Genomic DNA, 17,332 nt, shown 5'->3' with positions numbered 1-17,332 from the left:
ACATTGTTAAGGTGGAGAGAAAACACAAAATAAACAAAACAAGGGGTCAAAGAATGCATCTAGTATACTGCCATTTGTGTAACAAAAAGGGAATGGGTGATGTGAACGTATTTGCTCATGGGTACATAAAATATCTCTAACAGATAACACTGGTTGCCTTTGTAGAAAGGAGCTGGTACCCTGGGAACAGTGGCGTGAGGGAGATTCTCACTATATACCCTTTTCTACCTTTTGACTTTTGAATCCTGGGAATGCATTACCCTGGTGAATGAATCAATGCAACTTAAAAGAAATGAGGGAAACTCTTTCTCCTGTAGCCTGTATACATTCATCGAATGCCCATGCCACTGGGCAAACCTGCTTATCATATATTGCTCCCAACACCCCCAGGAGGTAGGCTGTTTACACCCATTTCACAGATGAGAAAGCTGGGGCTGAGAGAGAAGATAAGCTTGCCCGAGACAGCTGCCACCAGTAAGTGGCAGAGCTTGCTTGGAGCCTGGGTCTGACTCTGGCTAATTCAGCTCAGTCCCCTGTGGGGAGCAGACAAGGTAGCCTGACTTCCTGCATTACAGTGACAAGAGCAGATCAGAATTACTGGGTCCCCAACATGGACCCAAGTTGCTCCCTGGGGAGCCAAGTCCACCATGTGGGCCAGAGCAGCCATACCTTCAAGTTCATCCATTCTCAAGGCAGATTCACCTGGTTCCTTCCCCAGGGATTTTGAGCTGCTGGTTTAATCCTAACATTCTCACTTCCCCCACCTTGGAAAACAAGATCCAATTTAATTTAGGGAGAAAAAAGTGCACAAAAGCCATAACACTCGGTTTATCCCTTGAAATGCAATCAGGCTGAAGGAAAGAATTAATTTTTAATTCCATCTTAATTACTCAGAGAAATAATCTATTGGCACAGCCTGGCCCTGGGATGCCCCTGCCTGATCTCTGCCTGCTGCAGCAGGCACCTGAGGCTTCACTCCAGGCGCTGACCGGAGCGGGGGAGAGGTGGGGCCTGGGCTTGTGCTGCTGAACAGGTATCCTTCACTAAGGAGAGTTATGACCTGAAGAAATTCATGTGTTATCTTTCCTTCAAGCCTGATCTCAGATTTCTTTAATAAAGCCACAAGATATATTCCTTGGAGATGTACAATGGGCAGGATAGGGGAATCTAGTGGGTACACCAGATCATTTGTGACCCTGGGCTAAGGGGTTGCGTCTCCTTATCATTTCCCATTTGTTAATCAAATATTAAGTAAATTCCTACTATGTGCTAAGCTCCTTGTGGGAGCCAGGGACCCAGTAGAATAGGTTCCTGTTCTCATGGAGCTGACACTCTAGGGGGAGGGGACACAGACAGTAAGCCAGTAAGCAGATAAATATGACTACTTCAACTGTGATAAGCACCATATTATAAATAAAATAGGGGAATGTGTTGAAGAGCAGTTAGCAAGGATTTGCAACAGCAGACAGGGAGTCAGAGAAAATCCCCCCAGAAAGAGGGTATTTGGGGCTGAGACTTGGGAAGAGCATGCCAAGCAGAGGACATAGCAAGTGAAAAGGCCCTGAGGCAGGCACAAGTCAACATGTCCATGGGATAGAAGTGTTGTTATAACTGGAGCGGCTGAGCCGGGAGAAGGGTAGGAGTTACCGCTTTGCATCTTATTCCTGGACCAGGGAAAGCCACTGTATGTCCATGCGTATATACAGTAGGTGCTCAATAAGTGCTTACTGCAAAAACAGCACCCTCTGAACTGACAGCATTTGGGGATCCATTTACTGCCATTTTGTCCCTTCCCTGCTGCCAGGGATATTCAGACAACTGCTAATGTCCAGGAAGCCGCCCTCTGCCAGCCCTCACCAACACTGTTTTGATGTGCTAACAACTCTTAATGAGGATCCTAATGAGTCACTAAAAATGGCATCATTAGGTTGAGAACAGAACAGTCTACACAAGCAAATGTCCAAAACAACCAGGCGATTAGCCAGGGAGCAGACACTGCCCCCTTCCAGTCTGGGCTGGACAGGCTGCCCCTTTTCCCAAACAAGCAGGAAGCCCATTTTTCTGCCTGTATCTCCCTGAGCTGTCATCCCTATCCCGGTACAACGCCGTGGACTGTTTTGTTTCCACCACGTGAAGCTAAGAACTGAGAAAAAAAACATATAAGGATTTGCTTGACTGTAGAAGTAGAAGTGAAGATATAGCTTGAGGCTGGTCAGAACTTAAAGCGCTAATGCATTAGGGCAGAGGTTTTAGAACGAGGGCTGCAGGCTAGATCTGACATGAGTATGTTTTATTTGGCCCACACAGCAGTTACAGAAAATTTAAATCAGTTTCCTACATTAAATTATTGGGAGAGTTTACATAAAAATTTGGATGTTCAGTTTCTCCTGAGGAGCCTGAAGCTCTGGATCCCTGAGCCAGCAGTGTTGGGCTGGGGTTGGGCACAGGCTGTCCCTCAGAGCTCTGACCTCTTTGCAGCGGCCTCCACCCCTCCCCCCGCAAGCTCTCCCCACGCTGAGGTCAAGTGTCAGTTGCCATTTGTCATCAAGTCTGCCCAGTTGACCTTCTATCTGGAGATTTAAGAAGAAAGGAGTATGTTTCTCAGAGCTCCTCTTTATTGAAAATAGGCAAACAAAACGGATCAAGAGGCAGAAAAGACGGGAGAGAGACTATTTCTTGAGACATGGAGACAATTCCCACGCGGTTAATGTGCAAGCAAAGCGTGTCTGCCTGCAAGCAATTCACGAAGACGCTATGGGCAGCTCCTCCCTGTCAAACATTACAGCCTGGCCCCTCATGGCATCGAAGGATCCTCTGGCCCCTGCTCGAAGGATTGTCATCTCCGCAGTGGGGGCTATTCTTACTGCACAGGTAACACTGGAAACTAATTTTTCACTATTGGGAGCTTAAGTGTGTATCTTGCTTATGAACACCTTGAGTCATATTCTCAGTGAAACTGAAGGTTACCATTTTTTACCATTTGAGTATGGATTTCAACCCCCATAAGTAGGACCTTTCCAACATCTGGTATGGGTTCAGCTGTGGAACCCACTAAAGATGTTTAAGGCCAACCCCGCCCTGGGCACTCTGGTCAGGGCCTTGAGTAAAGGCAGTCGGAATTTTGGTGAGATGATGTATGCATAAGAGCTTTTTAAGGTGCTGAAAAAGTTGGCTAGCTGGATTATGGGTTTTTTTTTTTTAAGTTTATTTATTTATTTTGAGAGAGAGAGTTAGCAAACAGGGGAGGGACAGAGAGAGAAGGAGAGAGAGAATCCCACGCAGGCTCCACACTGTCAGCACAGAGCCTGATGTGGGACTTGATCTCACAAACCATGAGATCATGACCTGAACTGAAATTAAGAGTCAGACATTCAAATGACTGAACCATCCAGGTGCCCCTGGTTTACTTATTGTTCAAAGTTTGTAAAAATAGGTAACCCATGCTCATGGAAAAGAAGTCTGCAGGCTATAGAAAGCGTTGCCATGAAAAGCAAGACCCCCAGTCTCCCTTCCAAGAGGCCTCCACTTTCCATGGAACTGGAATCCAAAGTAAGTTGAATGATGGACAACCCCCAAAGATATGCACATGCCCTAATCTGTGGTACCTGTGACTGTGAACTTATTTGGGAAAAAAAATAAGGTATTTGTGGATGTAATTACGTAAGGATCTGAAGATGAGGAAATTATCCTGGATTATCCAAGTGAGCCCCAAATCCAGTGATAGCATCCTTATAAAACAGATGCAGGGAAGAGTAGGAGGCAATGTGACTCTGGAGGCAGAGACTGGAGTGATGTGGCTACAAGCCAAGACATGTGGGTAGTCACCAGAAGCTGCAAGAGGCAATGAATAGATTCTCCCCCAAAGCTTCAGAAGGGAGCACGGGCCTGCTGACACCTGAATTTCAGACTTCTGGTTTCCAGGATGGTGAGAGGAAAAAAATATTATTGGTTTTTTAAAATTTATTTTTATTTTTTAAATTACTTTATTTATTTTGAGAGAGAGCAAGAACAAGCAAGGTAAGGGCAGAGAGAGAGGGAGAGAGAGAGAATCCCAAGCAGGCTCCTCACTGGTAGTGCAGAGCCCAGTGCGGGGCTTGAACTCACGAACCTCAAGAACATGACTTGAGCCAAAACCAAGAGTCAAATGCTTAACCCACTGAGCAACCAGGTGCCCCAAAATTCTTATTGTTTTAAGCCAGCAAGTTTGTGTATTTTGTCATAGCAGCCACCGGAAACTGACACAGAGTTCCTGCCCTTGTCTCTATTTCCCCTCCTCATTTTCTACATATGTGAAGCATATCCCACTCAGTGTAATTCCTCTTGCTTTTTTTCATTTAAATGTTGCTTGAGGGGCGCCTGGATGGCTCGGTCGGTTAAGCATCCAACTTCGGCTCAGCTCATGGTCTCACGGTCCATGAGTTCGAGCCCCGCGTCGGGCTCTGTGCTGACCGCTCAGAGCCTGGAGCCTGTTTCAGATTCTGTGTCTCCCTCTCTCTCTGCCCCTCCCCTGTTCATGCTCTGTCTCTCTCTGTCTCAAAAATAAATAAACGTTAAAAAAATTTTAAAAATAAATGTTGCTTGAGATTCTTTGTCACCAACAACTGCCATGGTCTTACCTATGTTTGCATATTAGTCCACTGCATGGATGCACTGTTGAGTGGTCTCCCCCGTCCCTCACTGTTGACATTGAGGTTGTTCCCAATCTTTGACCACCATAAACAATGCTGAGAAGAGCGTCTCTTCCCACACAGGTGTGTGTGTGTGTGTGTGTGTGTGTGTGTGTGTGTGTGCAAACACCTGTGAGGCCCTTTCCCACGAGTGGAATTGCTACATGTAAGAAAGTGTGCCTTTCCCATTTTGATAGGTATTGCCAAATTGCCCTCTGAGGAGGGTGTGCCACAGATTCCTTTTTCTCATTATGAAAGTAATCTTTTAGTAGAATTCTTAAGTGTGACTTGATTACACCCTGTAACCAAAATCCTTTCTAGCAGAACATAGTCAATGGGAAAATAACATCAATTACCTGAAATTTCCTTGCCAGCCTGGCTGGATTGGCCCTCTTCTGTTAAATAGTGGGTTCTTGTATTAGGTGTTTGTTTTTCCTCCAGGTGGCCTCTGCTGAGGGCTCTGTGACAGGGCAGGGGGACATGGCTCTTTGAGCCTGGATGGCCACCTGAAAGGCCCTCTCCCCTCTTGCCAGTGACCATTCCCAACCCCTACGTTCCCTCTGCTAGGAGAAAAGAAAGGGAAACAAAGTCACTTCCTCCATCTGGATGCTCCTATGTTGAATGTTAAATGTCCAATTTATCCTTGTTCTTCATGTTCCAGGACCAGACTTTGGCTCAGAGGAGAGCTCCCTGCTCCTCACCAAGGCAGAGGAAAGCATTGACTGGTTTCTGGAGGTGCCACCCACACTCCATCCCACAGGCAGAGGGGTCCCTTCTTTCTCAGCTCTTGGCATGGACTGGCTGCCAGGACAGACAGTCTCCTCTGTGGTGTGCCACCCCCAGGCAGTCCCCCACAATGGTTTCAGAGCTGGAGAAGCCCCTAAAGACTAAATGAGGACATGTTAGGGATGCACATACGAAGGCCCAAGGAATGAGTTGACTGGTCCAAGGCCATGCTCACAATGGCCTCCAATCACCTGCTAGTGAAAGGGTTGAGCACGTGTGATAAAGGGCTGGATGTGGGCCTCACTTTCATCTCCGGCCTCATCTCCCACCAGGCCCTGCTTCATCTGAAATGGCTTGAATAGCTCTAAAGAATTTACAGTTCTCCTGCTACTGCCCTCCATCGCCAGGGTCTGACCATACACACAGCCCCAGGCTGTGCCTCAGCTCTTGCCCAGGCTCATGCCAACCCATTCCTTCCTCTGCCTTGCCTCATTTTTTATTACTGAGCCCAGATACCCCCTTTTCCAGGAAGCCTACCCTGATTTTCCCGAGCTGGGTTAGGTGCCTATTCTGGGTGCCTGAGCACATCTCTAGGGCCTCACTTACCACATTTGTCGTGATCTGTCTATGACCACATGAAGCTCTTCGAGAGCTAAGGAAAAACCCAAGTTATCTAGGTATTTCTAGTAGCGTACTTGTTGAATGAACGAATGAATGAACAAATCAGAAGCTAGGTGACAGTCACTGCAATGGAGTAGAAAGAAAGACCCTCAGTCCAAGAATCAGGAGAACTTTGCAGTTTATTTATATATCACTGGGCAAATCTCTCACCTTCTCGAGGTCTCAGTTTCCTCATCTCCAAAATGGTGTATTTGCCTGTATCTCAGTCAGCTATTGCTAAGCAACAAACAGCCATAGATTCTGAGCAACATACAGCAATAAGCCTTATTTGGCTCCTGTGTTTGCAGTTATGTGGGTGTTGGCTGACCCAGCCTGGGCTCCACCAGGTGGCCGGCTGGGTCTAGCTCTTCTCCACCTATTTCCCAACTTCTTGGCCCAGTGGGGTAACCAGGTCATGTCTTCAGGTGGTGATGGCAGACGCCCAAGAAGAAAAGTGGAAACATGAAGAGGCCTCTGAAGGGTAGGAGTGGACATCTTTGTCCACATTCCATTGGCTAAAGTTTGTCCCATAGCTGAACCCAAATTGGAGGAGCAGGGAGACACTCAGCTTCTGTATGGAGAGACTGCAAAGTCACATGAGAAAGCCATAAAAATTGGGACCAACAAATCAGTCTGCCCTGGGCTACATTGTCCCTGAGGACCTTGTGAGACCTGGCAGGCTACGACCCTCGGAGGTGGTCCAATCCATTCTCCCCTCCTCAGTGCCCCCTCCTGCCCCCTGCCTACTGAACTTCCCCTATTTCTTTCTGTTAGCCTGGCCCAGCTCTTTTCCAGTGAAGTCTGTGCGTACAATTCTGTCTTCTCCTCATCTCAGCCTGCAGTTTTCACCCCTACAAAACCTTCACTGAAATTTGCTCCCCCTTCAGCAAAAGCATGACTGCCCACTTGTTTTCTTGAGCCTAAAACCTGGATATTAGCCTCCCTCTCCCCTTCCTCCAGGCTCTCACCAAGCCCCATGGGTTTCACCTCTCACCTCCCTCCTGACCCTGCCACCTCCTCTGGTCCTATGTGGCCCAGGTACCCACATATCAAACCCCCCCCCGCCTCCCTGCTGTCACCCAACCTCTGAGTCTGGGACTTGCCCCCTCCAAAGGCATTGGCCATGCTGTCAACCTGTAAAATCTTTGTAAATGCAGATCCAGATGTTCCAAGAACACTTTTCTGTGTCTTCACTGCTAATGGCAGGGGCAGTCAGGCAGGAAATATTAAGGCTGGGAAGGAATGGGTGGGTGAATTGTGTCTCCCCCCCCTTAAAAATATGTTGGAGTCCTAACCCCCAGTACCTCATAATGTGACCTTATTTGGCGATAAGGTCTTTATGTAGGTAATCAGGTTACAATGAGGTCATTAGAGCGGGCTCTAATCTAATGTAACTGATGTCCTTATAAAAAGGGGAATTCTGGACACAGACACGCATGAGGGTAGACAGTGGGAGGACACGGGGAGAATGACATCTGCAAGAATGCCTGAGGCTACCAGAAGTGAGGAGAGAGGCATGGAACAGATAGTGTCTCATAGCCCTCAGAAGGAATCAACCCTGCTCATGCCTTGACCTTGGACTTCCGGCCTCCAGAACTGTGAGACAGTACATCTCTGTCATTTAAGCTGCCCCGTTTCTTGTACAGAGGCAGCCCTAGGAAACTAATACAGTTGCAGGGGCGGGGGAGCAGGGAACAAAGAAAACATTAGCACAGCAGAGGGAAAATGATAAGCAGGAGGCAATAGGAAATGGTGGAGACTCTGGCAAACTGGAGAGACCATGACCTGGTGCAAGGGGACTCCAGCCGGTTACCGCCATGTAGAATTGAAAGCCTGGTGTAACCAGAGCTTCAGAGTTTTTTGTTTTTTTTTTTTTTTTTTTAAGGTTTGTTTATTATTTTTTTTAATTTTTTTTTTAATGTTTATTTATTTTTTGAGACAGACAGAGACAGAGCATGAGCAGGGGAGGGGCAGAGAGAGAGGGAGACACAGAATCTGAAACAGGCTCCAGGCTCCGAGCTGTCAGCACAGAGCCCGACGCGGGGCTCGAACTCACGGACCATGAGATCATGACCTGGGCCGAAGTCGGACGCCTAACCGACTGAGCCACCCAGGCGCCCCTGTTTATTACTTTTGAGAGAGAGAGAGAGAGAGAGAGAGAGAGAGAGTCCATGGGGGAGGAGGAGAGAGAGAGGGAGATAGAGGATCTGAAGCAGGCTCTGCACTGACAGCAGAGAACCCGATGCAGGACTCAAACTCACGAACTGCTCATGAACCATGAGATCACGACCTGAGCTGAAGTCGGACACTTAACCGACTGAGCCACCCAGGCGTCCCCAGAGCTTCAGACTTTTAAAGGAGCCTGGAAATCTAGATTTAGATTTTTATGTAAAATCACTCCATCTTTTAATGTTGGCTAAATGATACAAAACAAAACAAAAATCTGTGGGATAGATATTCCTGAAGGCTGCCAGTTTGTGACTTTGGGCTTGGAGCAGGGATTGACAAACTACATCCACTGCCCAGATCTGTTTTTATAAATAAAGTTTATTGGAAACACAAACATGCTCATTTATTTACATACTGACTGTGGCCGCTTTCATGCTACAATGGCAGAGTTGAGAAGTTGCGATACAGACTGCATGGTCCGCAAAGCCTGAAATATTTGTTCTCTGGCCCTTTACAGAAGATGTCTGTCAACCCCTGGCTTAGAGGATAAATCTAAACCCTTTGGCTAAAACCACCTCCTTCCTTGTCTGCCACTCACTTTCATGGCCTCCCTACAGTTAATACACTTTCTCGGCAGTACTGAACTTCTTTAGTTGCCGGACCAGTCCCTGCACACAGGGACAACGTGCTCACCCACGCCGTCTCTGCCGATCCCTGAAGGCCCCTCTCCACTTGTCTGCCCACATAGCAGGGTCTGGTCTTCCAGGCTCAGCTCTGAGGGTGCATGGAGGCACTTGGTGCTCCTGGGGCGCTCTTTCCACACTCCTCTTGCAGATGCTGCAACCCTCTTGTCCTCACTTGTCGTGCTTTGCGTCCTCAGGAGACCATAAGCATCTTGAGGGCAGGGCCTGCCCCAGTGGCAATCTTGAGTACTGTGGGCCATTGAATACCTGAGTCCCCCAGGCAGGGGCTCAGGGGAAGGGAGAAAAGGAGTGAAGGAACTGAGGTGGCAGAGATGGCTTGTCTGCAGGAGCCACACCACCCGGGCACTCTGCAGCCCCTCAGGAAACCCCCAAGACACACACACACACAAGGGAGCTGAGCTCTTGGCTCAGATGTGACTCTCCCTCCTATGCTGCAAAATCCACACCAGACAAAGGAGTTTGTGCCCTGCCAGCTGTGATCTCCAGCCCATCTGAACCACAGTGAGAGACACTAAGCCTGGATGAGTATATCCTACTTATGGGAGCTCAACTGTTCATTCATTCATTCATTCATTCACTTGATACATTTCCATGCAGACTCAACCCAGTAAAAAAAACATGTTCTGGGACAGTGGGAAAGCAAATATGATTAAGACATGGCCCTGGATTGTATTGGATTGTAATCCCATATCTCCCTCCTCCCTGCATCTGGCAACACCCTCCCTGAGAGTTGAGGGCATCTCCTCACCCCTCAGCTTTGGGCTTGCCAATGGGACTTGCTTTGGCCAATGGCAGATGGGTGGAAGTGACAGTTCAGAAGGCGTCGAGTGTTTCCTCCCTGTTTTGGTGTGCATCTTTGTCGTTGCCTGGGAAAGGCCCACCCCGCTGGCTTGCTGGCCCAAGGGGATGAGAAACACATGAAGCAGAGCCATGCCAGCCAACACAGATGCCCATGAGACACAGAGTTGCCCAGCAGCCAACTGCTCAGCTAAACCCAAGCTGATCCCCAGATGCATGAGTGATGATAGACTCAGCCACTGAGTCTTGAAGCAGATTGTTACATGCAACAGGTAACCCAAGTTTTTAAGTGACTCATCCAGTAGAGGAAATAAACCAACTCCCCAGGTAACCAGCATATCAAGCAGGTGAACCAATTGTTTTCTGTTTAGTGTATATGGTAGGCAGAAAAACGCCCCCCCCAAAGATGTCCACAGTCTGATCCCCAGAACCTGGGAATATCATAGGTTATACAACCAAGAGAATTAAAGTTGCAGATGAAATTAAGGTTGTTAATCAGCTCACCTTAAAATAAGATTATCCTGGATTTTCTGGGTAGGCCCAATGTAATCACAGGGTCCTTACATGGGAGACAGAGCAGGGCAGAGGAGTCAGGACCAAGAGATATGGCAACATGAGGCTGGCTCCATTGCTGGTGGAGGATGGGACCGTGAGCTAAGGAGTGCAGGCAGATGCTAGAAGCTGGGAAAGGCAACAGACTCTCTCGTAGAGCCTCCCACAAGGAATGACACCTTGATTTTAGCCCAGTGAGGCTCATTTTGGACTTCTGACCCCCAGGACTTTAAGGGAATAAATGTGTGTTATTCTAAGTCACCAAGTTGGTGGTGATTTGTTATAGCAGCGATCAGACAGCATTATGGCACCTCCCAGCTCCACTCTGCCCCCTCCTCTCTCAGCTCTGTGTGTGGGAGGCTGATGCTCTCATGACTGCACATGCAGGCTCCCTGGACCTGGGGCTCACAGTTGGGTACATCGGCAGGAAACTGGAGGGTAGAAGGAGAAAGAGTAGTGTCTCTTTCTTCCTGTCTCCCTGCTTCTGATGGTGCCTGTATCCTGAGCAACTGTGGACAGCCCTCCTCCCTGCAGCAGCTCTCCCCAGTTCTGGCCACACTGCTCTTTCCTCCTCTCCCTCTGCTGGGCTGGCAATGGCTTCCCGTGTGGCTTGTCCCCGGTGCTTCCACACCCACGGTGGCTTCCCTTATAACCCTGCCTGCACCTCTGCAAACGAAACCCTCATTAAATTCTTCTCAAAGTCCCAGCTGAGTGCCCTCTGCCCCCTGTCGGAAACCTGCCTGATATCATAGGGTGTGAACATAAAAAAAGATGTCAGTTGATTTCTTTTTTTTTTTAATTTTTTTTATATTTGTTTATTTTTTAGAGAGAGAGTGGGGGAGGGGCAGAGAGAGAGGGAGACACAGAATCTGAAGCAGGCTCCAGGCTCCAAGCTGTCAGCACAGAGCCCGACACAGGGCTCGAACTCACGAGGTACGAACTGACGAGCCGTGAGGTCCTGACCTGAGCCGAAGTCAGATGCTTAACGGACTAAGCCACCCAGGGACCCCAATGTCGGTTGATTTCTAGGTGGAAGTTGAGGGAACGCTTCAGGAAGGAGGGTATGTGATGGGGCATTTGCAGTGTCTTCAGGGGTAAGAATGGGAAACAGGGATCCTGGAATCAGGAAAGGGTTTTAAGCCAGGCACCGGAGGTTCAGATTCCAACCCTGTCCCCATACTTGTGTGAGTGGAGGCTACTCACCTGACCTCTCTGAGAGCTTGTTTGCCTGTCCCTAGAAAGGATGGTGATGTGTACACCCGCAAGGCTGAATGAGTGAAGTGGTTGGTGTGTGCCGGGAGCACGATAAATGGTGGTTATTGGGCCCACAGGGGCATTCGAGGGACAGAGCAGCACTAGCAAGCAGGGATGTGCTTGGGGAACAGCAAGCAGCCATAGTGCCTAGAATAGTAAGACCCAGCTCCAGAAAGGTGTATGGGAACCGTGGCCCAGGAGGCATTTAGAATCAGGGCCAAAATTTTAGATTCAATTCAGTTGGCAGTGGACTGCTGTGAACAGGGAATGACACATGCTGTCAGTGATGCAGGAAATAGAGAGAGACAGAGAGAGACAGAGACAGAGAGACAGGGAGGATTGAAAAGGTAAGGACCTTTGGCAACTTCTTTGGAGAACTGTTCAAAGCCACCTGTGTATCTTGTTTTCTTTGTGCCAAAAGGGGGAATAGAGCTAAATAGGACTCCAGAAGCAACGTATTGACAACTTAGGGCCCGAGAGCGATTGTTTTCTTGGGTAATGTGTCTTCCAGCTAGAATTCTTTGCCAGCCGAGTATCTGGGAATGGGCTGGGAACAGGCAGGGCCTCCATGTTGAGTGCTCTGGCCAGAGGGCATTCCCATCAGGGTCGACAGGACACAGCCTGTGTAGCAGGAGACCAGGGAGCACCTGATTCATGGCTCTGCTCTGCTTAAAGCCTTCACCCTTCTTCCCTCTAGGCATGAAGGTGGGGTGCACAGCCAGCCTTCAGGACCCCGCTCGCGAATGGTATCTCCCATTTTTCCCTTTGACAGAAAAGGCAGGAAAAACCTGAGCAGCCAACAAAGCTGCACAGAGCCACCTGGTAACTGAGGCTAGTGGAAGCTGTCCCATTACTCGAGAGTCACAGCCTACACCAAAGGGGCAAAAGAAAGGCGTCATTCTATTTACCCAACTACTCAGAGCCTGGCTTGCACAGAGGGGTCAGTCTCCTCTCCGAGTCCATTTATCCTAGTTATTTATCTATACATAACTTCGGCATCTTGTAAAATGTTGTCTTTGTTATTTCCTTAAAATGACTTCTCTGGAATACTTCCTACATTCGACGATACTTTTTTGTTGGTGAGAGTTAGAAACCCAACACAAACCAGCTCAAGAAAACAAGGGAACTGGGAAGTCTAAGGGAATGAGCTTCAGCATCAGGCATGGCTGGATCCAGGCATAAAAACACTGTCATTAGGATTCTGCTCCTCTCCCCAAACCCAGGTCTATTTCTGTGGCATTTGGCTTTATTTTTCATCAGCCTCCGTCTCTGAAGTGCTTCCTGGCAGCTCCAGATTTACTTTCTACAGGCCGAGTACCACAGAGGAAAGAGAGGACATCATTTTTCATGGATGTGATAAGTGACCCAGAATGGAGTCCTCCTGTCTTGTCCAGGGCCACATGTCTACCCTGACATCACTGTGTCAGGGATGGCAGGCTGTGAGTGGACCAGCCTTGGTCAGGACAAACTTGAAGAGGAAAAGTATCCAGGCAAAGAGATGGAAGAAGAGGGTGGATACTGGGCTGGTGGTAAAACAGGGGCTACCATATGTTCATTTCTAGTTATCTTTTTCATTTTGAATTTCATTTTAATGTGGCCTTCTAATACAAGAATGTATATGCTGACAAATCTACGTGTACAGTGATTCACCACTGAAAGCATAAATTGGCAAGCTAAATTGGCTGTATTTGTGCTCACCTCTTTGGGAGCCAGGGTCTGGGAAAAAGTCATGATATGTACCTTCAGGAGCCTGGGTAGGAGCAGCTGGACCCTTCTGCTTGATGCAGTTGTCCCCAGAGTGACAGGGAGCAGCTGTTGAACAAACCCAGAAGACCCAACCTTTTTCACTTGCAGAAGGGAGTAACAGAGCCAAGAGGTCAGGCCCAGGCAGGTCCTGAGACTTCCCTTCTGGAAGGAACTGGGGAGAGGCCATAGCAATGTCAGCTGGGTCCTTCAACAGGGGGTCTTGCCGTATCACTCAGTATCTTTCAGTAACAAGTGACAGAAACCAAATTCAGACTGGCTGAAGCAAAATAGCAATAATAAAATTATTATTCACAATATATAAAACATGACAATAGCAAAAATAGTAATATGTAATTGTAAACACAATCATATAATTATATAATCTAATTATTAATATCATTATAATGTTATTTCCTGACTCATATAACTTCAGGCATAGCTGGATCCAGGTGCTCAACAAGTCATCAGGAAGCTGTAAGTCCCCATCTCATGTCATTTTCCACTGCATTGGCTTCATTTTCAAGTCCTCAGGCAGCATCAGGCTTATATATATGCTCAGCTCAGCAGTCCCAGCAGGAAGAGAAGACCCCTCCCCACAATCCCAAGATTCGCCTGGATTAGACTTTGGTCTCCCTGTTTATCTCTAAATTACTCTGGTAACCAAGGCAATGAGGTATGTTGATTGGCCAGGCCTTGGGGCACGCACCACCCTACCACTCGCTCCAGCTCCCAACAATCAGCTCCTTCCAAACCTCAAGGATTGAGCAGGGGGAGGGGCAGTCACACAGAGAGGGATGATGCCTGCAGGAAAAAACAACAGCTGTCCCTCACTCAGGGAGAGGGATGGAGGGGGAGCGTTGGAAGTACAGAAGGCGGCCACGTGCCAAGCGGGAGAGGAAGGCTGTTGTAGGGGGAGGAGTCCGAGTGAGGAGTGAGGAATGGAGGTAGGGGGTAGAGCTGGCAGGAAAACAGGTGTGTAGGCACAGATGGCAGGGGTCCCCCTGCAGCAGAGCCGATGGGCAGCCCTGAAAACAGGGTAGAGCTAGACAGAAGCTGGGGTCAAAGGTCCAGGGAGCAGTTTGCAGCTGGGGAGGAAAAGCCCTGTCCTCTCCAGCTTGGAGTCTGACACTGCCCTTGCTGGCAGCCATGCCCTTCATTCCTGTGGCCCTTTGCTGCTGGTAGCTTCTAGTCAGTGTCTTCCTGGGGGTGCCCCAGACAGCCAGCGGGTGAGGAGGGCACCCAGAAGAGAGGGCATTCAGACCTGCTGCTCTCAGGTCCCTCCAGATGGCTTCCTGGAGTCACAAGGGTGTTGTTCTCGGGGTCGGACACAGGGTGAGGGGGACAGGAGCTCATTTTCTAACTGAGGCCAAGGACAGGCCCTTGGTGTTTTCACTGGGCTCTGGCACAGGGTCTGGCTCATGGATGGGCTTCAGGAAGGGTTTGTAGAATTAAGGCAGCGATTTGGTAGAAATGGGTCTCACCGCCCACTGGGAGAGGAGCTGCGTTAGTCCGTCCCACCTATCTCTGGCTGGGTGAACTTCACTTAGTCACAAACCCTCTCTGGGCCCCCAGGTTCCTTATCGGTCAAATGAGGGGGTTGGAGCAGCCGGTCCCCAAGTCTGATCCAGCAATAACAAGCCTGGCTCTGTCCCTTCTCTCTTGAGGCCCAGCCCCCTGCAGGTCCTCCTGGTACCCCTTGCAGAGCAGGCCTGGGCCAACTGGGGCAGGGGGAAGAGGCATTCAAGGCGCTGTAATTATTGTAAAGAGGAGAGTTTAAGTGTTTAGTTTTATGATCTAGCCGGCCCTCTCTGTCAGCAGAAAGCCGCGCAGCTCCCTGGGTGAGAGTTAATTTCCTCCGTGGCTCGTTTCCTCTCCCGCCGTCATTTTTTCTCTGCTGCTTTATGGCTTTTGAAGCCGTTCAGAGCAGTGTGTGGTGGCAGTGTCTTCTCACACTGGAGCGGAAAGCCCCTCACCCCCCCCTTCCCGTGTCAGAGCCCAAGGGCAGCCTGGCCCTGTAGTGGGCAGTGGGGCCAGGGAGCCCTGGGCTGGATGTGACTTGGGGCTGGCAGGCTGAGAGGGCAAGAGGGGCAATGAGATTGGGCCAGGCTGTCCCCAACCAGGCCATGGCCCCTGGTACCTCCTTGACAGGCTTGCAAGTAACGAGTCTAAATTAAATGGTAGCCAGGCCACACTTGCAGAGGCCCCCAGCACCTCGATTAAATAGCATAAGACTTTGCCCTGAGGCTCATGGAGAGCAAGGGCAGGGGAAATGCACCACCTTTGGCCTCAGGCAGGCTTGGGTTCAAATCCCAGCCCACCACTGCTGTATCACCTGGCCAAGTGACTTCACCCCCCACCTCCCCCGCACTTGCTTTCCTGAGCCGTGCCATCACTTGGAATGATTTTCTCCTCCTGCTTTGTGAGCTGTGGGGAAGCCGAGGTCCTGGTGAGCAACCAGACAACCTCTAAAAGACTCTAGGTCTGCCAATACCAGGAGCAGCCTCTCGCCTGCATCCGGCCTGGCCATGCACGTGATGTTGCCGCAGTGAGGACCCATGGGGACCCACAAAACAGCCTTGCAAGGTAAGGATTGTTGGTCCCACTTCAGGCCGAGGGACTGGAAGTTCTGAGAGTTGAGGCAGCATGCTGAGAATTGCCAGATTCATAGGAAGCCAAGCCAGGTGACTATCAGTCTGGTGGTGGGCATCCTCCGATGCAAAGCAAAATGAGACTCCCTTTTCCAGGCAGTAGCCTGGCAGTTCTGAGCCTCTGTCCCTGACCTCCCATCACTGGGTGGCTCTAAGGAATAACAGCAATAAAATAAATGGAGGCAGCTTGGTGTGCTGTGGACTCAGACCTGGGCTTGAACCCACTAAGGCACTTGTGACCATGAACAAATCATGCATTCTCTCATCCGCAAAATGGGGACAGCAGCTACTTCGTAGGGCACTTGCAGAGGATTAAAGTAGGCTGCTGCACAACGAGAATGTTGTGGTGATACCCCACCCACACCCAGAGGGGTGGAGAACTTGGAAACCCAGGTTCTCTTTCGACTTCTGTCTCCAGCTCTTATTCAACCTTGAGGGCCTAGCTGTCCCCCTCAGTGAACCTCCTATGAGACTTCATTAAGTTGTGGACCCTCTGCCCAGAAAATTGCACACATGGGACCCCGTGGATTTGGCAAGAGATTTCAAAGGTTCCTGTACGTAGCCCCTGAAATCTGTCTGTGGATCCTAGGTTAAAACCCCTGATCTGATGGTTCCTCCAGCCCTAACCTTCTATGCCTTTGTGTGGGGCTTTGTGTGGGTTTCATGTGGTTACTCTTGTCCTTTCTGAACCTGGCAGCATCTGGATTCAGAGAATAGCCCCAGCCTGTAGTCTCACCCACCTGTATTTTGGGGAAGAAGGGAAGCTGTTACAAAAGCCCCGCAGTGGATGGCTTGCTTGGGTTATGTCCCCTATATTGAGGACATCTGTAGTTTGCCCCCAGAATCCATCCCTTCTTCCTTCTGGAAGTTGGCCTCCAAACTCCCCTTAGGAACACCCCTCCCATATCTCAGCCTATGATTGGTGAGCTGATTCCACACATCTTCAGGAGCAGACCACCTGATTGGCCACCCGGCATATCCCTTCCTCCTGGCTGTGGCTATTGGTTCAGAGATGGTCAGTTACCTTAATCAGGGTCAATGAGACATGAGAATATTCCTAGAGTTTCTGGGAAAGCAAGGTCTTTCTTGTCTTCCGTAGAGGTCTAGAAGAGATCTTCACTCTTCCCCTGAAGGACGTGGTACAAGACAAGAATGGCTGTAGCTATTTTGCTACTGGGAAGGGAGAACCTGGAGCTGCACAAGGTGGGGGGAGATTCTGTGCGAGCCCAAGAGCGACACACTCAAGGAAGTCAGACAAGAGAGATGGAGAGAAGCAAGGTCTCTGGTGACACCTCTGAAGCTGCTGGACCAAGCCACACCTGATGCTAACACTGCCTCCAGACTTTAAAACTGTATAGCTCAATAAACTCCCCTATGATGTAACCAATCAGACCTGAGTTTTCCTGTC

Source organism: Panthera leo, chromosome A1 (assembly GCF_018350215.1).
Source record: "Panthera leo isolate Ple1 chromosome A1, P.leo_Ple1_pat1.1, whole genome shotgun sequence".
Taxonomy (NCBI): domain Eukaryota; kingdom Metazoa; phylum Chordata; class Mammalia; order Carnivora; family Felidae; genus Panthera; species Panthera leo.
Note: the sequence above shows the minus strand (reverse complement) of the source record.